The sequence below is a fragment of the Eubalaena glacialis genome, chromosome 18 (assembly GCF_028564815.1).
Source record: "Eubalaena glacialis isolate mEubGla1 chromosome 18, mEubGla1.1.hap2.+ XY, whole genome shotgun sequence".
Lineage (NCBI taxonomy): Eukaryota > Metazoa > Chordata > Mammalia > Artiodactyla > Balaenidae > Eubalaena > Eubalaena glacialis.
Genome location: NC_083733.1, coordinates 54639697 through 54664534, shown reverse-complemented (window position 1 = coordinate 54664534; position 24838 = coordinate 54639697). Strand labels below are relative to the sequence as shown.

The window sequence follows — 24838 nt, the reverse complement described above, 5'->3', positions numbered from 1 at the left end:
TGCATGTAGCTGTCCAACTATCCCAACACCACTTATTGAAGAGATTGTCTTTTCATTGTGTATTCTTGCCTCCTTTCTTGTAGATTCATTGACTGTAGGTGTCTGGGTTTACTCCAGGTTCTCTATTCTTTTACATTGATCTATATGTCTGTTTTTGTCAATAACATGCTGTTTTGATTACTGTAGCTTTGTAGTTCTGTCTGAGGTCTGGACGGGTTATGCCACCACCTTTGATCTTTTTCCTCAGGATGGCTTTGGCAATTCTGGGTCTTTTGTGACTCCATATAAATTTTAGGATTATTTGTTCTAGTTCTGTGAAAAACATCATGGGTGGTTTGATAGGGATCACACTAAATCTGTAGATTGCTTTGGGTAGTATGGCCATTTTTTTTTTTTTTTTAATAAATTCCTTCCTTCCTCCCTCCCTCCCTCCCTTCATTTATTTTTTGCCAGTCGCTGTAAGACTGAGGAACAAGTCCTGAGAGCAGGTGAGGGGATTAAGAAGAGACAGGGTCAGGAGGGTGGTGTATAAACACACACACTTTATTTCTCGTCAAACCTCTTTTTATATATTGCAGTAGACAATACATGTTTTTGTTAAAATCACCAAACTGAATCATCAGACAGTATTTCCTTAGTGTTGAAATTATAGTACAAAACATTCTGCGAATCAGGATATAAACATGCGTGAGAACAGACTGTGACTACCGAAGCATGCCAAGGACAAACTATACTTACAGAAACCGCAAGCAACCTCATGGGCCAAGACTCATCTTCTCTAATAACTCTTTTGGGTCCTGTCAAGGATTAAGCAGGACTTTGCCATGCTTTAAGCTGCAAGAGCTGTGTCAGCTTGCAGCTGGTTCCCGACATGTCCCCCTTCCTTATATTTTAATGTGAGGTGGTAGAGTCTGGCTCGGAGTTCTGCAATTGCTCGTAAGCCAGTTCGCAGGAGGACTGGAAAACAACAAATAAATACACAATAATATTAAAATACCAATAACAATTATAGGATAAAGGAGGTTAATAAGAGAACTCAGGGCAAAAGTACGTGTAATCTGGGTAAATATGTCTCAAGCAATTTCCACTGGATTTACATCTAGGGGAGCTGCATGCTGGATATTTGTGATATCCTCATGTAAGCGAGTAATATCAAGGGATAGATTGGAATGAGACCAAATTCCCAAGAAATGATTCTTAATCTGAGGCCAAGGCCACTGCGAATCGTTACATGGCTTAGAGGTTACACAGACTGCAGAAAATTCTGCATGACAATGCATAGAAAAGGCAGTTTTTAGAGCAGCTAATTGGTCTCCAAGAATAAGAACAACTTCTTCCAACGCATTAACATGACTTTCTAATTTTCTATCAATAGTTTCTTGAGTTCCCAAAGCATTAGAGACATTAGCAGCTAAATTATTCACAAATGTGGCAGTATGAATACTTTGAGTCAGCACAGTAGCGGAAGCAGCTACAGAAGCAATGACTGCAACGAGCACTATAATTCCAGCTATAAGTAGCCCCAAAAATCGCTTGGGCCATTGTAAAAGAAGGGAAAGTTCACGCATGACCTGCAAACCTGAATTAGAATACCAAGGACCTGTAACATTTACAGGGAGCATAACAAAGGGAGGCTGATGAACAAGAAGAAATCCCCGGTTTGATTCCCCTGTGGTTATACAATTTGTCAAATTACAATTATCACAACATATGTCATAAAACCCTTCTTTTTGAAAAACGTAGACAGAACCAGTAAGAATAGCATAGGGTGATGGAACACAAGCCATAACAAAAGCGGTTAAGTTCCTAACAGGATGTTGTTGATGTGAAAGGACAACAGGCCCCACAGCAGCCATCAACTTCCAAATATTATTTTGTACATTTCCTAAATTGGTGGAGAGGACACCCTCCACCCATCCTCCTGGAGATTCAATCTTATTAATAAGAAGTTCAGCAAAAGGTTGAGGAAAAGACCAGTCCAAAACAGCTTCAGTAGTATGAGGAATTAATTCGATGCCACACTGGTGTAGAATATCGGCATCGATGCCATGGAGGATATGACCATAAAGGTTCTGAGGGGTTAGAAAAGGGGGACAATATTGTTGAGTGCAGGGAGGCAAGTCCTTAGGAGGATCCTCTGTAGCCTTAAAGTAAGGAGTGGAGAGCCTCATAATATTCAAAATCCATTCCTGCGAGACCACGTTTCATCCCGATACTGGAACTGATATGTATAAGAAGGCCTGGGTCCTACCGAAAGACATCCATGCCGGTATCGTTCGTGTTGGTTATACCAAAACGCAGGAATGGAAAAACAGATAGGGGCACACAAAGAAAAGGCAGCATATGAAAAACGAGTTACAGTGAGAGGGGTAATAAAATCACTGCTTGGATAGCCAAAAAGGGAAGTATCGTTAACATAAACAGGAATTGAGGGATCATTTCATTCTACAGGGCGAAGTAATGGAGGATCAGGGACATATGCCCAATAAGCATCAGTATTACCCAAAACTACCTGACAAGAGATAATAGCCAACATAGCCACAAACAACGTTTGTGGGGACTTAGTCACTTGCTGCTGCATCAACATCTCCTCCGCCTTCTGGGTCAGTCGTTTCAATTGGCCCCATGTTGGAGGGTTGGCCATCCGCGTGGCACAGGAGAGACGACACTGACGAGCTTGGAGAGCTGGTTTCTCGGGAGGATTGGGAGTGTCGTTGAGCCGCATTCTCTTCATATGGCGGGGGAGAGAGTTCACCATCCGGTCCGGATCCATATTGCAGGGGAGGGAATTCACCATCTGGTCCGGATCCATAGAATCTCACGAGGCGCTCAGGTATCCAACGAGGATCCTTAGAGTCCCTAGGAAACACACAAACATGCCCTCGTCCCCATATTAGTACAGGATCTGGACCATTCCATTGGTTAGTAAGAGGATCCCACCAACGGACTTCAGCAAAAGGCAAGGCACGAGGATGCCAAAATCTTTCTGCAGCTGTCTGTCCTTGCTTATCTACGTTCAAAAAATTTAAAGTATATAAAGAACATCACAATAAATTGTGCGGGGTTGTGGTATATTCCCCCTTCTTTGTTTTAAACCCCAAAGAAGATATATCTTCCCCCTGCTTAGAAGCTTGAAATAAAGCAGTTTGGAGTGGAGACGAAAGACTCACAGGCAGAGAGGAAGTAGAAGAAACAGAAATAGACCCCTGATTTACTGAAGGGGACTCATCAGGAGCTTTCGCTGGCAAGGAAGAGCCAGAAGAATGTGCAATAGGGGCTAGGGAAGCATCTTGAGTAGCATCATGTAAATGTTTTACCCAAGTTAAAGCTTGGGCTAAAGCAGTAAATGAAGTTTTATCTAATATAGGAAAGTTTTCAGATTCAGCAGGCACATTCTTAAGAGCTGCAAAAATGCCATCATCAAAATCAGGATTGTGATATTGTGCAGCCTCTTCCTCCAATTCAGTCTCATCCTCTGGGGATAGTTCATCGTCATCCTCCAGGGACTCTGAAGATGGCATGGTCGCCAACAAGGGAGGTGCAGTAGGAGAAACAGGTTCCTCAGGCAAATTTTGTAACTGAGGAGCAGAAGGGAAGCGGCGTAAAGACGCTGCTTTGAATAATTTCTGAATCTCATGAGTTGGGTCAAGACAATCTCTTATCAAATTCCAAAATGAAAAAGTATCCACAGGAACCTTAGAAGGTCCATGAAGGGAATAGAAAGTTTTCAATTGTTGACCTATTTTTCCCCATGTTTGAATATTAACAGTTCCTCCCTCTGGGAACCATGGACAAATTTCCTGCACAAAATGAAGAAAACGATCAAGCTGTTTATGCGTAACCTTAAAGCCCCGAGTGGATAACATATAGTAGCTGAATGAAAAGTTGTCGTTCCTTAGATCCAGTTTGCCCCATTTTTACTCCTGATGAGAACAAAACAGAAAGAAAGGCTACATCTAAAATATCCCCCGGTACAATCCAACTTACCCTGTATATGTCTGTGCGCGAAATATTTCCGGGGTCCCTCTCAACAGCCCACGTACTCAGGTCCCTGTTCGGGTGCCACTTGTCAGTCGCTGTAAGACTGAGGAACAAGTCCTGAGAGCAGGTGAGGGGATTAAGAAGAGACAGGGTCAGGAGGGTGGTGTATAAACACACACACTTTATTTCTCGTCAAACCTCTTTTTATATATTGCAGTAGACAATACATGTTTTTGTTAAAATCACCAAACTGAATCATCAGACAGTATTTCCTTAGTGTTGAAGTTATAGTACAAAACATTCTGTGAACCAGGATATAAACATGCGTGAGAACAGACTGTGACTACCGAAGCATGCCAAGGACAAACTATACTTATAGAAACCGCAAGCAACCTCACAGGCCAAGACTCATCTTCTCTAATAACTCTTTTGGGTCCTGTCAAGGATTAAGCAGGACTTTGCCATGCTTTAAGCTGCAAGAGCTGTGTCAGCTTGCAGCTGGTTCCCAACAATTTTTGGCTGAGTTGGGTCTTTGTTGCTGGGCACGGGCTTTCTCTAGTTGCAGCGAGTGAGGGCTACTCTTCGTTGCAGTGCACGGGCTTCTCAACGCGGTGGCTTCTCTTGTTGCGGAGCACGGGCTCTAGGTGTGCAGGCTCAGTAGTTGTGGCACACAGGCTTAGTTGCTCCATGGCATGTGGGATCTTCCCGAACCAGGGCTCGAACCCGAGTCCCCTGCATTGGCAGGTGGATTCTTAACCACTGTGCCACCAGGGAAGCCCCAGTATGACCATTTTAACAATATTAATTCTTCCAATCCAAGAGCATGGGGTATCTTTCCATTTCTTTGAATCATTTTCAGTTTTCCTTCAGTTTTATAGTTTTCAGCATATAGGCCTCTAACCTCCTTGGTTGTTTATTCCTAGGTATTTCTTTTTGATGCCATTTTAAACGGGATTTTTTTTTTACATACTCTGATATTTCACTGTTAGTGTAAAGAAATGCAACAAATTTCTGTATATTAATCTTGTATCCTGCTACCTTGCTAAATTCATTTATTAGTTATAATAGTTTTGGTGTGGAGTCTTTAGGGTTCTGTATACAGAGTATCATGTCATCTGCAAATAGTGACAATTTTACCTCTTCTCTTCCAATTTGGATATCTTTTATTTCTTTTTCTTGTCTGATTGCTGTGGCTATGAGTTCGAATACTATGTTGAATAGAAGTGGGGAGAGTGGGCATCTTTGTCTTGTTCCTGAATTTAGCAGGAAGGCTTTCACTTTTTACTGTTATTATGTTGCTTGTGGGTTTGTCATAAATGGTTTTCATCATGTTGAAGTATTTTCACTCTATACCCACGTTGGTGAGAGATATTTTTTTTATCATGAATGTACGTTGAATTTTGTCAAATGCATTTTCTGCATCTATTAAGATGATCATGTGGTTTATGTCTTTCCTTTGTTAATGTGGTGTATAACATTGATTGATTTGCGTATGTTGAACCATCCTAGAACGATCCAACTTGATCATGGTGTATGATCCTTCTTATGTATTGTTAGGTTTGGTTTGCTAATGTTTTGTTGAGTATTTCTGCATCTGTATCAAAGACATTGGCCTGTAATTTTCTTTTTTATAGTGTCTTTGGTTTTAGTATCAGGGTGATGGTGGCTTCATAAAATGAATTTGGGAGTGTTCCCTCCTCTTCAGTCTTTTGGAAGAGTTTGAGAAGGATAGGTATAAGTTCTTCTTTGTATGTTTGGTAGAATTCCTCAGTGAAGCCATCTGGCCCTGGACCTTTGTTTAGAGGGAGGTTGGTTTTGTTTTCGTTTTGGGTTTTTTTTTTTTAATTCTAGATATTATTTCACTTCTAGTCATCAGTCTATTCAAATTATGTTTCTTCTTGACTCGGTTTTGCAGGCTCTATGTTTCTAGAAACTTGTCCATTTCTTCTATCATGCCCAATTTGTTGGCATATGACTGTTCATAGTATTCTCTTATGGTTTTTTGTATTCCTATGATATCATTTATTTCTCCTCTTTCATTTCCTATTTTGTTTATTGATGTCCTCTCTATTTTGTTCTTGGTGAGCCTGCCTAGAGGTTTGTTAATTTTATCTTTAAAAAAAAAACAGCTCCTGGTTTTATTGATCTTTTCTATTTTTGTTGATCTCCATTTTATTTATTTCCTCTCTAATTTTTATTATTTCCTTCCTTCTACTGACTTTGGGTTTTGTTGACTCTTCTAATTCTTTTAGTGGTAGGTAGGTTGTTTGAGACGTTTTTGGTTCTTGAGGAAGGCCTGTATCTCTATGAACTTCCTTCTTATAACTGCTTTTGCTATATCCCATAAATTGTGTAAGGTTGTATTTTCATTTTCATTTCTCTGAAGGTATTTTGATTTCATTGTTGACCCATTAGTTTTTTTAGTAGCATGTTGTTTAGTCTCCATCAGTTCATTATTTTCCTGTTTTTCTTTCTGGGGTTGATTTCTAGTTTCATACTGTTGTGGTCAGAAAAGGTGCCTGAAATAATTTCTATCCTCTTAAATTTGTTGAGGCTTATTTTGTGACCTAGTATGTGGTCTATCCTAGAGAATGTTCCAAGTGCACTTGAAAAGAACATGTATTCTGCTGTTTTTGGATGGAATGTCCTACAGATATCTGTTAAGTCCAACTGGTCTATTATATCATTTAGGACCTCTGTTACCTTATTGATTTTTTTTTAAGGGAGGGAGGGAGGGAGGGAGGATGAATGGATACATGGATGGATAGAGGGATGGTGAGTGAGTGAATAGATGGATGGATGATAGACAACAATAATGAACTTTTAAAATTAATTAATTAATTAATATATGGCTGTGTTGGGTCTTCATTGCTGCATGCGGGCTTTCTCTAGTTGTGGCGAGCAGGGGCTACTCTTCATTGTGGTGCACAGGCTTCTCATTGCAGTGGCTTATCTTTTTGTGGAGCACAGGCTCTAGGCACGTGGGCTCAGTAGTTGTGGTTCGTGGGCTCTAGAGCGCAGGCTCAGTAGTTGTGGCACATGGGCTTAGTTGCTCCATGGCATGTGGGATACTCCCGGATCAGGGATCGACCTGTGTCCCCTTCATTGGCAGGCAGATTCTTAACCACTGTGCCGCCAGGGAAGTCCCTACTGTATGTTTTTGATTTGTGGTAACTGTGGCGCTCAAGTATGTTGGCCCATAACTATATCTACTTGTGTTAAATTGATAGTCATGCAAGTTCACGTTCTAAAATATCTACATTTTAAACTCCCCTCCCCCACATTTTGTGATTTTAATGTCCTATTTTACATATTTATGTTTATCCTTTTGCTGTTACTTGTAGTTATAATTGCTTTTACAAAATTTTCTGACTTTTAAAATCTACTGGCTCATTTTAAGTGGTCTTCAATCCTTTTATATATTTGCCTTTCTTATTGTGATTTTCCCTTTCCTATATATTCTTGCTTTTTGTCTATTTAGAGAAGACCCTTCAATATGTCTTACAGGGTAGGTTTAGTATTGCTGAATTCTTTTAGTTTTTGCTTGTCTAAGAAATTCTTTCTCTCTCCTTCTATTCTAAATGATAATCTTGCTGGGTAGAGTATCCTAGATTGCGGGTTTTTTTCTTTCAGAACTTTGAATATATCATGGACAGCCTTTCTGACCTGCAAAATTTGTACAGAGAAATCAGCTGATTGCCTATGGGGGTTCCCTTGTAACTTTTTCTCTTGCTGCCTTTAGAATCCTCTCTTTAACTTTTGGAATTTTAATTATATGTCTTGGTGTTGGTCTGTTTGGGTTATCTTGTTTGGGACCCTCTGTGCTTCCTGTACCTGGATATCTGTTTCCTTCTTTAGGTTTGGGAAGTTTTCAGCCATAATTTCTTCAAATACATTTTCAATTCCCTTTTCTCTCCCTTCTCTTTCTGGAACCCCTATTATGCATAGGTTGGCAGGTTTTATATTACCCCATAAATCCTGTATGTTACTTTAATTTTTTTAAATGTATCTTTCTGTCTGCTGTTCTGGATTGGGTGATTTCCATTATTCTATCTTCCAGATCACTTATTCGTTCTTCTGTGTCATTTAGTCTGCTATTCATTGCTTCTAGATTGTTTTTTATCTCAGCAATTGAATTGTCTATTTTTGATTGATTCATCTTTATAGTTTTTAGTTCCTTATTACACTGATTTGAATTTTTATTGGTAATCTTTCTTAATTCCTTTAGCATTTTTATTACCTCCATTTTGAACTCAGGGTCTAGTAGACTGGTGAGGTCTGTTCCATTATTTGTTTTTTCAGGGGATTTCTCTTATTCTTTTAACTAGGATTAATCCCTCTGCTCTTTCACTTCACTTAACTTTCTCTGTTCTATGAATTTAGAAGAAACAGTTATCCACCGTGCTCTTGAAGAGCTGTTTTTATGTGGGAGCATCCCTGTGTAGGCTGTGTGTCCAATATTTTTGGTGTGAGGGCTGTTTTTGGCATGGATGCCAGCCATGTGTTTCCTCAGAGTGTGGTGGCCATTATCCCCTTGATAGGGGGTGTGATTTGCATTGTGGTGCCTTGAGCCTGTTCTGGATGTGAGGAGGGGCTTCCTCTTTACCCTGTGGCTGTCATCACCCTCTCCAGGGCTGGGTCTGCTCTCCAGTTGTTAGGGTAGAAGCCCCAAGGTCAAGTTCAATCAGGTTCCATTGCCCTTGAGTTCACGTCCTGCCCCAAAGGAAGTGATTGCTAAACTAGGTGAGGCCTGTGTGGTCACAGAGAACCTATGCATGCACTGCCTGAGTAGGCATCTGCTCACAAGCAGCCCATGGTCGTGTCTCTTCCTGTTTTGTTCATCCCAGATGTAGTGCAAGGCTGTGGTGTGCAGTAGACTGGGGCTGGGTGTCAGGATGTTGTGGCTGCAGGAATTGAGGTGGCTGTGTTGCTGCCTGGGATCTGGTCTGACTCTGTAGCAGACTTCTCCCAGGATCTGTCTGCCCCAGATCTGGCACTAGGTGCAGTGTGTAGTCGGCAGAGCCGGGGCACCCTCACTGGGAAATGAATTGCTGGGTACTCTCGCCCAGGGCCAGTTTGCCTCAGTTTCAGCACTTAGCTGCTGTGCATTCTTGTGGCAATGCCCAGTGAGTGTGCTGACAGTGTCTGATGCAGTTGGACCTGCTGCCGCCATGTGCATGCTTACAATAGGCTCTGCCACTAGAGCTGCCACTTCCTTCTACACACCGATAATGGGTTCCGTAGCTCCCCATGGATCACACCCCAGGCCCTTCTGGCTGCTTCTTTATAGCTAGATTGAGTCCTCACCCAGGGCCTTTCTGCCCAGGATTCAGTGCTTAGCTACTCCTGTGGCACCACCCGGTCTGCACATTGCAACGTCTGCCCAGCTAGCCCTGCTGCTCCCCTGTGCATGCAATGACAATGGTCTCAATGGTTCTGCCCGGATCACGTCCTAGGCACCCTGATCTATCTCTGCATAGTTGGACTGAATCTTTGCCCTGACCTCATGCCAGGCCGTGGTGAGGAGTGAGCAGGTCCCAGGTATTCGCCCCTTCAGATTGGGAAGTGTGGCAAGGCAGCACCCACTACTGCAAGTCTCTCTCTGCATGGATTCTTAGTGAGCCAGAACACACATACTCCTTGAGAGGAGAGTCTAAGCTTCTTCAATCCTCCTGTCTGTCTCAGTAGATTTCCCAGTAGGCCAGGTGACTTGTCTCCTCTGTTCAGGACCCTAGGACTGGGATGCCCAGATTGTGAGTCAATATAATATGCTCCCTTTCCAGGGCAAGGGTCTACCCATGTGGACCTTCTTCTCTTCCTTACAAATCCCTCCCAGGGTGCCAGTCCTGACCTGATGCCTTTTTTTCCCCATCCTACCCAGTTACATGTTGATCTTTCTTGACGCTTTGGTTGTATAGGAGATCTTTTGCCTGTTTCCAGTTAGTTTTCTGTGACAACTGTTCCACATGTAGATGTATTCTTGATGTGTTTGTGGGAGGAGGTGAGCTCCACATCCTACTACTCTGTCATCTTGACCCTCCTTCCAGATCTCTTTTGGTTGCTATTCATTTGCTTAGAATATCTTTTCCCATCATTTATCTTTGAGCCTATTTGTGACTTGGGTATAAAATGAATCACTTGTGAGCTGCATATAGTTGCATCAAGTTATCAAAAAATCCATACTGCTTCCTTTGTTTTTTAATTTGTAAGTTTATCTATATTAAAGTGATTACTGATAACATAGTTCTTCTGTTTTGCTATGTGTTTTCTATATGTCTTATATGATTTTTGTTCAGTTCTTCTAATAATGCCTTTTCCAATGTAATTCTTATTCCCCCTTTCTTTTTCAGTATGTTTTTAAGGTAATTTATTGGTTGCAATTTGGGAATTAATAGTTAATGCCCTAAATTTATACCAATCTAGTGTGAATTGATACCAACTTAGTTTAACGACACGTTAACTCTGCTGCTATCCAGCTCCATCCCAAACTTTTATGTTGTAATTTCACGAATTACATCTTTATACATCATGTGCCCATTGACATAGATTTATAATTATTGTTGTATGCATTTGTCTTTTTAGTCATATAGGAAACAAAAAGAGAGTTACAAACCTGAAAAACAATGGTGATAGCTTTAATGTATACATCTATGTATTACCTTTGTCAATGATCATTATTTCTTTGTATTGCTTTGAGTTACTGTCTCATGTCATTTCGTTTCAGCCTTAAGAACTCCCTTTAGCATTTCTTGCAGTGCAGGTCTAGTAGACATGAGCTCTCTTAGCATTTGTTTATCTGGAAATATATTAATTTTTCCTTCATTTTTGAAGGAGTGGTTTGCCAATATAGAATCCCTGGTTGACAGTGTTGGTTGTTGTTTTTTGTTCCACCCCCCCCCCAGCATTTTAAATGTTTCATCCCACTGCCTTCTGACCCCCATGGTTTCTGATGAGAAATCAGCTGCTAATCTTACTAAGGATCCCTTGCTTGTGACAAGTCTCTATCTTGGCTGCTTTCAAGACTTTTCTCTTTGTTTTTCGAGAATTTTAGTATACTGCATCTCAGTGGGGATCTGAGTTTACCTTGCTTGGAGTTCATTAAGCTTCTTGGAGGTGTAGTTTCATGTCTTTCATCTAATTTGGGACATCCACTTTGGCTCATTGGCTGTTGACTAGGAGCTCACCTGAGGCAGTTGCCAGGAAAATCTATATATGGCCTCTGTGTGGCTTCAACTTCTCACAGTATGGTGGCTGGGTTCCAATATGGAGCATCCCAAGAGTTAGTATTCCAAGATAACTAGGCAGAAGCACCGGCTTCTTATGACCTAGCCTTAGAAGCCACAGGCATTACTTCTGCCATATTCAATTGGTCAAGCTAACCACTAAGATCATCCTAGATTCAAGAAGTGAGGAATCAGATATCTCCCCACAATGGGAAAACGTTGAACGATTTGTGGCCCATTTTTAATCCACCATAAATATCCCATTGATTACAAAAGAGTCAAGTTTCCAGAGCAAGCAAATGACAGAGAAGAGCTGTCAAGGATAGGTCTCCCATCTCCTGCATGGGAAGGGCAGGGATTTGGGAGTGTCCCACTTGTATCAGTAGGAGGAAAAGCCCTGCATTAAAGACAAAGATACAAGGAACTCAGAAGTGAAAAGGAATAAAGACCCTGGCTCCTCAGGATAAGAGAAAAAGGTGCTCCCTCAGTGATGTTCCTTGGACTGCGAATGGTACAGAAACGTAATTTGATTGAATTCAAGGACTAGTCATTGGGGTGAAAAAAACCTCCAATAAAGTAGGACTAAATGGGACCTTTCTTAATTATATGTAACATACACAGGAAAATCCCATGGCAAAATGTAGTTCATAATGAAGAAACTAGTCAATCCTTTTAAACATAGGTTACAGGAAAAGAATGACTGTTACCACTTCCATTGTTTAACATATTACTGGAATTCCTAAACAATGATCTAAGATGACAAAAATAAGATGTGTGAGGACTGAAAAGGAAGGAATAAAACTCAATATTTGAGGACGTTAAGATTCATTTACTTAGAAAATCCAACCAAGTGAACATATAAACTATTGGACAACTATGAGAGTTTGGCTAGTCTGCTAGATTCAAGATCATTTTATTAGAAACAATAAAATTTCTCCACACTAGCAATGAATATTTAAGAATTAACACAGAACACACAAGACCACTATGGAAAAACCTTTAAACTCTTAAAGGGGAAGTTTTGAATAAATGTAAAGCTATTCCATGTTCTTGGATCAGATGACTTAGCAAAATAAAAATATCAAAAATATCAAATTTCTCCAAATTTATATATAAATTCAATGAGATTCCAAATAAAATCCCAGTGGGATTTTTTGAGCTACCTTATAACCTTATTCTAAAATCTACTTAAGGACTTCCCTGGTGGCGCAGTGGTTAAGAATCTGCCTGCCCTCTGTTGACAATAGCCAGGACATGGAAGCAACCTAGGTGTCCATCATCGGATGAATGGATAAAGAAGATGTGGCACATATATACAATGGAATATTACTCAGCCATAAAAAGAAATGAAATGGAGGTGTTTGTAATGAGGTGGATGGAGTTAGAGTCTGTCATACAGAGTGAAGTAAGTCAGAAAGAGAAAAACAAATACAGTATGCTAACACATATATATGGAATCTAAGGGGAAAAAAAAAAAAAAAAAAAAAGAGGTCATGAAGAACCTAGTGGCAAGATGGGAATAAAGACACAGACCTACTAGAGAATGGACTTGAGGATATGGGGAGGGGGAGGGGTGAGATGTGACAGGGTGAGAGAGTGTCATGGACATATATACACTACCAAATGTAAAATAGATAACTAGTGGGAAGCAGCCGCATAGCACAGGGAGATCAGCTCGGTGCTTTGTGACCACCTAGAGGGGTGGGATAGGGAGGGTGGGAGGGAGGGAGATGCAAGAGGGAAGAGATATGGCAACATATGTATATGTGTAACTGATTCACTTTGTTGTAAAGCAGAAGCTAGCACACCATTGTAAAGCAATTATACTTCAATAAAGATGTTTAAAAAAAAAAAAAAAAAGAATCTGCCTGCCAATGCAGGGGACACGTTTTCAAACCCTGGTGTGGGAAGATCACACATGCCACAGAGCAACTAAGCCCGTGCACCACAACTACTGAGCCTGCGCTCTAGAGCCCGCGAGTCACAACTACTGAGCCCATGCACCTAGAGCCCATGCTCTGCAACAAGAGAAGCCACCACAATGAGAAGCATGTGCACCACAACAAAGAGTAGCCCCCACTCGCTGCAACTAGAGGAAGCCCGCATGCAGCAACAAAGACCCAATGCAGCCAAAACTAAAGAAATTAAAAATAAAATGAATTAAAAAAAAAAAAGACAACTTAAGGTAGTTTTGGGAACCCCTCAGACTTGGAATTGGTGTCAGAAGTGAGAGCAATTTTGTGTGGACGCTTCCCTCTAGTTGTTAACTTTCCCATAGACCAATGGAAGTAAATAGAGAAATACACACATATATATACACTCTTTAGTAGTGAGAAAATGATAAACTATTAGAAAATTATATTAGGAAAGTAGCTTATTACATGAGAAAAATATAAGTGGGTTCTGACCATAAGTCCTATACAAATAAGGATTCTAGGTGGAATAAAAACCTAATTGTGAAAGATAAATGGGAGAAAAATCCTGTAGAATATATTTGTGACTTCAGTTGGGGAGACCTTAAAACAAAATCCAAGGAAGCACAAATTATAGGTAAAAAAGAATTTCAAAGATGCCTTACACTATACCAAAATTAATGTTTATGAAGCAAAGGACCCCAAAGTTACCAGAAAAAAATGATAGGCTGAAAGAAGATATTTGCAACATCTAGCACTAACATGTAACTATCATCTAGACTATCAACTAGAATATGCTATTAAACTATACAAATCAAAAAGAAAAAAGTAGATATCTCCAAGAAAAAGATATGAAGTCATTTTACAGACTGGGAAAACCAAATATTTAACAAGTCAAAGAAACAATGTTCAAACTTTTCAATAGTCAGGTAAACAAAATTTAGACAAGATACCAATTTATACATAGCTGACTGTGAAAATTAGAAAGCTGGATAATGCCAAGTGTTGGTAGTGGTGTGGTAAAAGAGGAACTCTTATACACTACTAGCAGGAATATACAGTCATAGTGGAGAGTGACCTGGCAGTTCTTGGTCAAATTAAGTATAAGTGAACCCTATGATACACCAATCTCATTCTCTGGGGTATATATCCCAGAGAAAATTTCACATTTCTGTAAGATATGTATAAGAATTTTAATCATAGTCTTGTTTGTTATGCTGTTGGAGGGGTGGAGTTTGTTGGAGGAATTAGAGGCAATCTAGTATTGCTCACTCAGGGAATGGCCAAATAAAATCAGGTGGAATATTATGGAGCAGTACAAACAAAAGAACTAGACATGGTTTTGCTGAGTGAAAAAAGTTTTAAAAAGTCTATTGCACCATATTGTTTATGTAAATTAAAAATAAAAGCAACAAAAAATGGGACTTCCCTGGTGGCACAGTGGTTAAGAATCCGCCTGCCAATGCAGGGGACACATGTTTGATCCCTGGTCCGGGAAGATCCCACATGCCGTGGAGCAACTAAGCCCCTGCACCACAACTACTGAGCCTGTACTCTAGAGCCCGTGAGCCACAACTACGGAAGCCCATGCACCCTACGGCCCATGCTGTGCAACAAGAGAAGCCACCACAATGAGAAGCCCGTGCACCACAACGAAGAGTAGCCCCCCCTCGCTGCAACTAGACCCAACACAGCCAAAAATAAATAAAATTTTAAAAATTAAAAATGCAACAAAAACCAATAACATTTGTCTTTTATTTTTTCACAAGGAGACAAACTTAAGGACACGGTGAGTTTGAATGGATTACAGATAGGGATAAAAGAGAGTTATGTAAAAATTACATTAAAATAATTGTAATAAAAGTTACATCTGTGTATTTTTTTAATATGTTACAAACAGCATGTATAATTTCAAAGAAGTTATTTTAAATGGAAAGAGTCACTCTGATAAATGTTTTAAAGACAACAGAAGGCTTTGGGAGAGCAGAAGAAAGTACATGACATAGCCCTGGGGAGGGCATGAAGCCTTCCTTGAATAAATATAGACAGATTAAATAAACCCCATAAAAACTGGGAATACAGTAACAGATATATTTTAATTTTAGGTAAAGGAAACCTCATGTGTAGTATCACAGAAGTGGCAGAATGAGTGGGGATTATGCAGACTGCAAGAAAATCATATGGAGTCCAGAGAGATTACTTTAGGTAATCAGAGGCCAGATGATGAAGCATTTCATGCAGAAAAGATCAGGCATTTTCCACTGGATAAAGGGAAACAATAATAGATTTAAGCTGGAAAGTGACTGTTGTGGATAGATTTTGGCACCATGAGGTAGGAATGCTGCTGTAACAAATGCCAAAAAAAAAAAAAAGTGGTTATGGCTTTGGAACTGGATGATGGGTAGAGGCTGGAAGAGTTTTGAGGTGTATGTATGAAAAAGCCTACAGACTTCCCTGATGGCACAGAGGTTAAGAATCCGCCTGCCAATGCAGGGGACATGGGTTTGAGCCCTGGTCTGTGAAGATCCCACATGCTGAGGAGCAACTAAGCCCGTGCACCACAACTACTGAGCCTGCGCTCTAGAGCCCGCAAGCCACAATTGAGCCCATGTGCCACAACTACTGAAGCCCGCGCGCCTAGGGCCCATGCTCCGCAACAAAGAGAAGCCACGGCAATGAGAAGCCCGCGCACGGCAACGAAGGGTAGCCCCTGCTCGCCACAACTAGAGAAAGCCCACACACAGCAATGAAGACCCAATGCAGCCAAAAATAAATAAATAAATAAATTTAGAAAAGAAAAAAGCCTAGATTGCATTAATGGGACTGTTCGTAGAAATACAGATGTTAAAGGTGATTCTGGTGAGCTCACAGATGGAAATTATGAACATGCTCTTGGAAACTGGAAGAAAAGTGATCCTTGTTAGAAAGTGACAAAGAACTTGGCAGAACTGTGTTCTAGTGTTTTGTGGAAATTAGCGACAACTTTGGATTTAGCTAAGGAGATTTCTAAGCAAAGTGTTGAAGGTGCAGCCTGGTTTCTTCTTAATGTTTATTATAAAATGAGGGAGGAGAGGAAGATAAATTGAAGGAACTTTTAAGCAAAAACGAACAAGATCTTGAAGATTTGGAAAATTCTCAGCCTATCCACGTTGCAAAAAATGAGAAAATGTGCTCTGGAGAGAACACCAAGAGTGTGGCTGGACAGTCACTCCATAAAGAGATTACCAATGCGTTTAATCAGCCATCTCAGCTGGAGCCAGGAAGAGAGATGGGATTATAGCAGCAGAAAAAGTACCAGCTGGGACTAAAGGGGGACAGAGAAAATAGGATAGAATGAAGTCTGTTTTACTTCTAAGATTTCACAGGACAGATGGGTCAATAGAGCTATCTGAATTTGGACATGCATTATCCCTCAAGAAAAGGGCGGAATGAGGATCTAGTTTGAGATGGCAACATAGAAAAATCCTGAACTCATCACCTCCTCCTGCAGACACAATGAATCTACAGCTACATACAGAACAATTCCCTCTGAAAGAAATCCAAAAATTAGTTGAGGAACTCCCATGTATTGGGTAAACAAGGAAAAAACCCCCATCAAAACAGGTAGGAGATAGAGGGGTGGGATAGGGAGGGTGGGAGGGAGGGAGACACAAGAGGGAAGAGATATGGGGATATGTGTACATGTATAGCTGATTCACTTTGTTATAAAGCAGAAACTAACATACCATTGTAAAGTAATTATACTCTAATAAAGATGTTAAATAAATAAATAAATAAATAAATAAAAATTTAAAAACCAAACAGGTAGGGAGAGGCTGAGAGGCAATCTCACCATAAACCCCACCCTTGGCACGGCAACCTACAATTGGGAGGAAACTCACAACTCTGAGCTTCTCCCTTTCTCCCTGATGAAAGACATTAAAGATGATACCAACAGATGGAGAGACATACCATGTTCTTGGATTGGAAGAATCAACATTGTGAAAATGACTATACTACCCAAAGCAATCTACAGATTCAATGCAATCCCTATCAAATTACCAATGGCATTTTTTACGGAACTCGAACAAATCATCTTAAAATTTGTATGGAGACACAAAAGACCCCGAATAGCCAAAGCAGTCTTGAGGGAAAAAAATGGAGCTGGAGGAATCAGACTCCCTGACTTCAGACTATACTACAAAGCTACAGTAATCAAGACAATATGGTACTGGCACAAAAACAGAAACATAGATCAATGGAACAAGATAGAAAGCCCAGAGATAAACCCACACACCTATGGTCAACTAATCTATGACAAAGGAGGCAAAGATATACAATGGAGAAAAGACAGTCTCTTCAATAAGTGGTGCTGGGAAAACTGGACAGCTACATGTAAAAGAATGAAATTAGAATACTCCCTAACACCATACACAAAAATAAACTCAAAATGGATTAGAGACCTAAATGTAAGACTGGACACTATAAAACTCTTAGAGGAAAACATAGGAAGAACACTCTTTGACATAAATCACAGCAAGATCTTTTTTGATCCACCTCCTAGAGTAATGGAAATAAAAACAAAAATAAACAAATGGGACCTAATGAAACTTCAAAGCTTTTGCACAGCAAAGGAAACCATAAACAAGACGAAAAGACAACCCTCAGAATGGGAGAAAATATTTGCAAACGAATCAACGGACAAAGGATTAATCTCCAAAATATATAAACAGCTCATTCAGCTCGATATTAAAGAAACCTCACCCTGTCTTTATAAACCTTTCCCTGAAAGCCCTCAGGGAGTTCAGGTCTTTTAAGCACTAGCTGCCCTGGACTCCTTGCTTGGCGCCCTGCAATAAATGCTGCACTTTCCTTCAGCACAACCCAGTGTCAGCAGATTGGCTTCACTGCACGCAGGCAAGCAGACCCAAGTTTGGTTCGGTAACAGAAACAGTTCTTACCTGGATGCTCTTACAAGAAACAGCACAGAGGTAGCAGCATGAAACACACCCCCAGGCTTTCTGTGAAAGAGGCCTATTTGCTTATCTTAAAGCTTCAGCCTGAGGGGCAGGCTTCTAACTTAACACACATCTAGAGGTCTACTGAAATACTCTCCAAAGATCAGAAAGGCTGGCAGGTACCAACTTTGCACTATCCCTCTGCCTCACTCCATGTTGCTGGTATCTCCCAGAAAGGAGCTTGTGCACACATCTGGAGTCCCAGATTTTGTGGCTGCTGCCCAGGGGATGCCCCTTGATTACCTGGCTCTGGTGGCCAGCAGGGCTTATATTCACAGGTTGTATAGGACTGTAGCAAACGGAGAAAATGTTCATAACAAGCTACACCCTGCTCCTCCCAACCTGGGGCACAATGGAGAGGTAGCTGACTGAAATGCCCAGTCTTTCTGTGAAAGAGGCCTATTAGCTTATCTTCATAGCTGTGGCCTCAGGGCTAGGCTTCTAATTAAACACACATCTGGGGCCAAATACAATCCTTTCCAGAGACCAGGGAGGCTTGCAGCTAATATCAAGGCTGGTGGCTGCCATCTTCATGCTCTTCCCCTGCCCCACCCCAGATCGCAGGTATCTCCAACAAAAAACTGGTGCACACATCAGGTGCCCCAGCTTTCGTGGCTGTCGCCCAGAGAATGCATCCCTTGATAGCCTGGCTCTGGTGGCCAGTGGGGCTTGTGTTCATGGGTTCAACATGTCAAAAATTAATGACAGAAACCTCAATTAAATCGAGTCAGGAGACCAGAAGGGGGAGCGCTCACACCCTGCAATGATAGAGCCCAACAGGAAGAAAGACTCTTCTTGCCTAGCTTTGTCTACTGTAGCCCTCCCAACTTCCTTTTCCCCTCTATAAAAGTGTTCTCCTTCCCTAGCCATGGGGGGCAGTCTTGCACAAGGCTCAACATGGTTGCAGACCCAAACTGCAATTCTCTGCTGATCCCGAATAAACCCATCTGGAGAAACATCTGGCAGTCTGTTTTAGGTCAACATTTTGATGGCCTGTCTGGGGACCAGAGAAGATCCCCAAAGACTGCAGGGCTGGTACCTTATCCTGTCTTTTGTCCTGAATTCCTTCCAGTCATTAGCCAATGACTTAATCCTGGTAGAACTGGATGGTGGGCAACACTGTTTTACAGGACCTATAGGGGACTTCCCTGGTAGCGCAGTGGTTGGGAATCCGCCTGTCAGTGCAGGGGACACGGGTTCAAACCCTGGTCTGGGAAGATATCACATGCCATGGAGCAACTAAGCCCATGTGCCACAACTACTGAGCCTGTGCTCTGGAGCCCGTGAGCCACAGCTACTGAGCCCATGCAATGCAACTACTGAAGCCCGCGTGCCTAGAGCCCGTGCTCCGCAACAAGAGAAGCCACCACAATGAGAAGCCTGCGCGCTGCAACAAAGAGTAGCCCCCGCCTGCTGCAACTAGAGAAAGACCACACAGACAAAAATTAAAATAAATAAATAAATACAGTACATATATTTATTTTATAAGATCTTTAAAAATATTTATATTTTTCTCCATAAATACTATTTAAATACAATTTAATTTCTGGAGTATTCTGGTTCATCACTGTGTCTATTATCTAATAGTCTCCCTAATGATACTATTTATTTATTTTCTATAAGTGATTATTTCAAAAAACAGGAAAAATATTTATGTCAAAAGAATGAGAAGACAAGCTGCACACTAAGAGAAAATATTTGCAAAAAATGTATCTGATAAAGGAGTTATCCAAAATATACAAAGAACTCTTAAAACTCAACAATAAGAAAACAACCTGATTTTAAAAATAGGCAAAAGATCTGAACAGACACTTCACCAAAAAAGATATACAGATAGTAAATAAGCATATGAAAAGATGATCTATATCATATGTCATCAGGGAAATGCAAATTAAAACAACGAGAAACCAGTACACACCTATTAGGATAGCTAAAAATCTAGAACACTGACAATACCAAACGCTGGCAAGGATGAAGAACAACAGGAGCTCTCATACATTGCTGGTGGGAATGCAAAATGGACCAGCCACTTTGGAAGACAGTTTGGCAGTCTCTTACAAAAATACACATGCTCTTACCACTGACCCAGCAATCACTCCTTGATATTTACCCAAATGAGTTGAAAATGTATGTCCACACAAAAAATGTGCACGTGGATGTTTACAGCAACTTTATTCACAATTGCCAAAATTTGGAAGCAACCAAGATGTCCTTCCGTAGGTGAATAGATAAACTGTGGTACATTCAGACAATGTCCTTCAGTAGGTGAATAGATAAACTGTGGTACATTCAGACAATGGAATACTATTCAGTGCTAAAAAGAAGTGAGCTATCATGCCATGAAAAGACATGGAGGAAAATTTAAATGCACAGAAGTGAAGGAAGCCAATCTAAAAAAAGCCACATCTGTATGCTTCCAACCATATGATATTCTGGAAAAGGCAAAACTATGGAGACAGTAAAAAGATCAGTGGTTTCCAGGGATAAGGGTTGAGGAAGGGATGAATAGGTGGATCATAGAGGATTTTTAGGGTAGTGAAAATACTCTGTATGATACTATAATGATGGATAAATGTACTGTACAACACAGAGTGAACCCTAAGGTCAACTATGGACTTTGGGTGATTATGATTGTCAGTGTAGGTTTATCAACTAACAAATGTACCACTCTGGTGGGTGATGTTTATAATGGGGGAGGCTATGCATGTGTGGGGGCAAGACATATATGGCAAACCTCTGTACCTTCCTCTTAATTTTCCTATGAACCTCAAATTTCATAGTCTTTTTAAAAAAAAATCTACCTATGCTTTTTAAAAACATTTTTATTATGAAATTTTTCAAATATACAAAGGAGAGCAATAAACAAGCATATACTCATCACCTATGCTTAATGATTGTTTACAGAGTGCCATATTTGATTTATGTATATTTTGCTAACTACTTTAAATTAGATATGATGACATTTCAGCTCTAAATAGTTCAGGTTACATCTCTAAAGAATGACACCTAATATAATGGCACCACACCTAAAAAAATTAACAGTAAGTCCTTAACATCATCTAATACCCAGTCTATATTCAAGTGTAACTAACTGCTGAATAATTAAATATGATTTATGGTTATACAAAGTTCTGTGATATGCACAAACCATAAATTACTCAGCAATGCATTCACTGTAGGGCACTGATTTAAGGCAAGATTATTGCAAACACCCTTGCCAGTTCTTATAGTCTTGGGATTCTAGTCCAGGGGTTCTTGACACTTTGGGAGTTGTTATGGACTGAATGTTTATGTCTTCCCAAAATTCTTATGTTGAAATCTAACCCTCAATATGATAGTATTTGGAGGTGGGACCTTTGGGAGATTATTAGGTCATCAGGATAGAGACCTCATAAATGGGATGAAGGCGATGAAGGGAACAGAGCGCCCTCTTTGGGCCACATGAGAATACAAGGAGAAGCTGCCAGTCTGTAACCTGGAAGATGGTTCTCACCAGAACTCAACCATGCTAGCTAGCACCCTGATGTTACTTCCAACCTCCAGAACTGTGAGAAATGTTTTTGTAAGCCACCCAGTTTATGGTATTTTATTATACCAGCCTGAGCTAGGACACGGGTTATTTCTCTGGAAATTAAGTCAATTTTTAAAAATCTGATCCCTAGAAAAATACACCTAGGCCCCAATATGCAGCTCCATACATACAACTTCTTAGAGTTCAAGGACCTCTGGGAACCCGTCCAAGGAATCCCCAAATTTCAGGTCAAGGAGATCAGCTCCTTACTTGTGACTTGTAACAGTCCATTGGGCCACACTACACCCTGATGACAGAGAGCTGGTAAAGCTGACTCAGAGTTCCACATACATGGTCATTACTCAAACTGCATCAACTTTAAACTGGACCCTTCAGGAACAACAATGAACCCTGTGCTTCATCTCTTATCATTTCCTTGCCCAAACCCCTACCCCGTTGACCCACATCTCTGTGTTAAAGGCCTCAATCAGAAACCTTCTTTTCAAGTCCTCCTAAAGAAGGTGGTCCCTGTCAGGTCTCTCAGGACTATCTCCTCTTTGGCCTTAAAAACTACTATTTATGAGGTAGGTAATGTTACTGTATTTCACCGAACTGAAGACGCCATTGGTTGAAAAAAAGGCATCCCCAATTCAGAAATGTTAAAATGCAAAGAGAATGTATCAGTCTTAGAGTTTTACAGATTCATCTGTTGGTAAACAGCTGCTGCACCAACCACCTTCCAAAATGACCTATTCAAAACCTGGGACACCCGCCCTTCCCCAGTTTCCCCCAATCTTGAAATGAAAGGGTTCATTTCAGATTGAAAAGGGTCCTTCTAACGTCTTGCTCCATCCCTGGCCTATGTCTTTCTGGCAGTGCCTGTGCCTCATGGGCTGGTAAATATTCCACATGACAACATAAGTTACAAAGGTTTTCAATTCTCTCCAAGACGTGTATTTCTGCATCATCAGGGTTGTGGGGAGCACAAAGTTCGCTGGATGGGCGGAATTAGTTTCCTAAATAAATACATGAAGAGAGGGTCGGGGGAGCAGGGATGATAAGAGTAAGAATTCGGTAAATTGAGAACATGTCTTCAGCCCTCTCATCTCTAGGGATGCAAGGAACTGAGGACCAATTGCTCAGAGAAACCTGTTAGGATAGCAAACTTCAGACAAAATGTCGTGCATAAGTCATGATAAACAAGATGGTGTTAGAAGAAAGAGGGAAGATACCAACTCATCTGGGCCATGGCTTTAAGGCTTAAATGGTACAAACTTCTCCGTTCAGGCTCTTCTGGTGGGGAGTACAGAGTCCTGTAGGTCTGGAGGAGGAAAAAGGAGATAGAAGGCTGCAGGCCTGTCTTGCAGCTTCCAAACACACAACTTGAAACTCACCCCACTTCCTTCTCTGGCCCTTGATAACACATGAAGATTCTTCAACCCAAAAAAACCCTCAAAAGCTGGAGTTGAGTCCCTTAGACACCAAGGTACAGCCTGCATCCTTGACAAAATGGCTGCATTTTGCCACAGAACTTGCCTTAGGTTCAATGGGATGGAGTTCACAACTTTCTCTCCTGAACAGGGCAAGTACACACCAGAGATGTTCAAACGATGTGTTTAAATTACCTTAATAATTCTAATAGCAATAATGATATCAATAATACTAGCAACTAGGCAAGAACTTGTATATATTATCTCATTTGATTCTCAAAAAAGGAAAAAATAAAAAACATAAAACAAAAGTGCAATGTTAAGTATTTCCCCCCATTTTACAGATGATGGAAACCAGGTTAACATAACTCATCCAAAATGACATGGTTTGGAGGTGATGGAGCCCAGAGTAGAATATAGGTTTCTCTGACTCCAAAACTAGCCCTCTTTAGGTAAGAGACAGTGCGGCCTTGAAGAGCATGAACTCCAGCCGTCTTCTCTTGGCTATAGGGGGCCACATCTGTGAACTCACATTACAAGACCGAGTCTGCAACTCAGGAGAATCTCTGTGCTTGGAAGCTTCAAACTGAAACTCAAATTCCTGCCTTCTCTCCTAGAGGTCATTTTCCCAGGGATTCTCTAAGGCTATTGGGGAAAAGGAGGAAGAAGCAGGAGGGATTCACAGCTGTAGGCATCAGAGACCCTAGAAAATGACGGCCCGGGAAAGCCATGATCATGCTCCACAAATTGGTACTGATATCTCCGCTTGAGCCCACTTTTAGGCGAGGCACTACAGGGAAGAGGAATGCAGAAAGGCAAGGCTCAGGCCTTTCCTCCAAGGAAGCCAGATTCTCAGTCACTCACCCTATCTACTTTGGTAGAGGCAGCCATATCTGAGGCAGAGAGAAAGAAAACGCTTCACGAACTTCACGAACACCAAGGAATCACTGGGTTACTAAGGGTTACCCCCGGCGGCAGCCACACAAGAGCTGTCGCACGCTGACACTGGCACAGCCATACAGGGTCACACAGTCTCACCAACGTGGTGACACAGCGTCAGAGTCACACAGGCTGCAACAATCTCCCCTTCATCACAGACCCATGGTAACGCAGTACACCAGATCATGCGTAGGCCCCACAAACACGCTATTGTGGCCTCACACACGCAACCCTCGTAGCAACACAAGACAAAAAGACGCACACACACTCGAAGGAGCAGCCTGGTAGACACACCGACGAACGCACTCCGACAAACCGGACGTACACGTTCTCCCCCGGACAAAGACCGAGAGACAGCACCTCCTTGGCCCGCACAGTCTGACCCCTCCGGAGCTTCAGGTCGCACCGCTTAGCGCCCCAGAGCCGGACGGAAACACACTTACCTGCCTCACGCTGAGAAACGCTAGCCACCGACGCCGCTACGTCACCAGACTGAATCGGGCCGCAGTGGCCCCTGGGAAATGTAGTTGGGGCGGGGGTGGGAGGGAGACGGCTGGAAACGCTCAGGTGCGAAGGGCTCTGGGGCTTGTAGTTTAGGAGGGAGACGCCGGTGCTCGGAGAGCTGTAACGCGCGCGAGGGGCGGCCCCGGATACGCCCCAGAGCCAAAGAAAGCCCTGACCCGTCCACTGATCCGCTGGAAGAACTAGGGCTGGGGTCCCAAGTGGTGCCCTTGCACAGACACGGGGCATTGCAGGGAGGGGTGGGACGGAAGGCACCGAAATCAGAAGTGGAAAGGAATAAGCTCCGTTCGGCGGAGTGGAGGAGGTGAGGGGAGGAGGAGTA

The 24838-nt window shown here is 41.6% G+C and overlaps 1 long non-coding RNA gene across 1 annotated transcript; it reads right to left on the bottom strand.

The window, feature by feature from the left end:
- Positions 1-2670: 2670 nt before the first annotated feature.
- LOC133078991 (uncharacterized) lies at positions 2671-24478 on the bottom strand. Its single transcript, XR_009697999.1, has 3 exons — positions 24438-24478; positions 3988-4098; positions 2671-2859 (listed from the first exon to the last, which is right to left on the bottom strand). It is a non-coding gene; the product is annotated as an uncharacterized LOC133078991 (long non-coding RNA).
- Between the last annotated feature and the right edge of the window lie 360 nt (positions 24479-24838).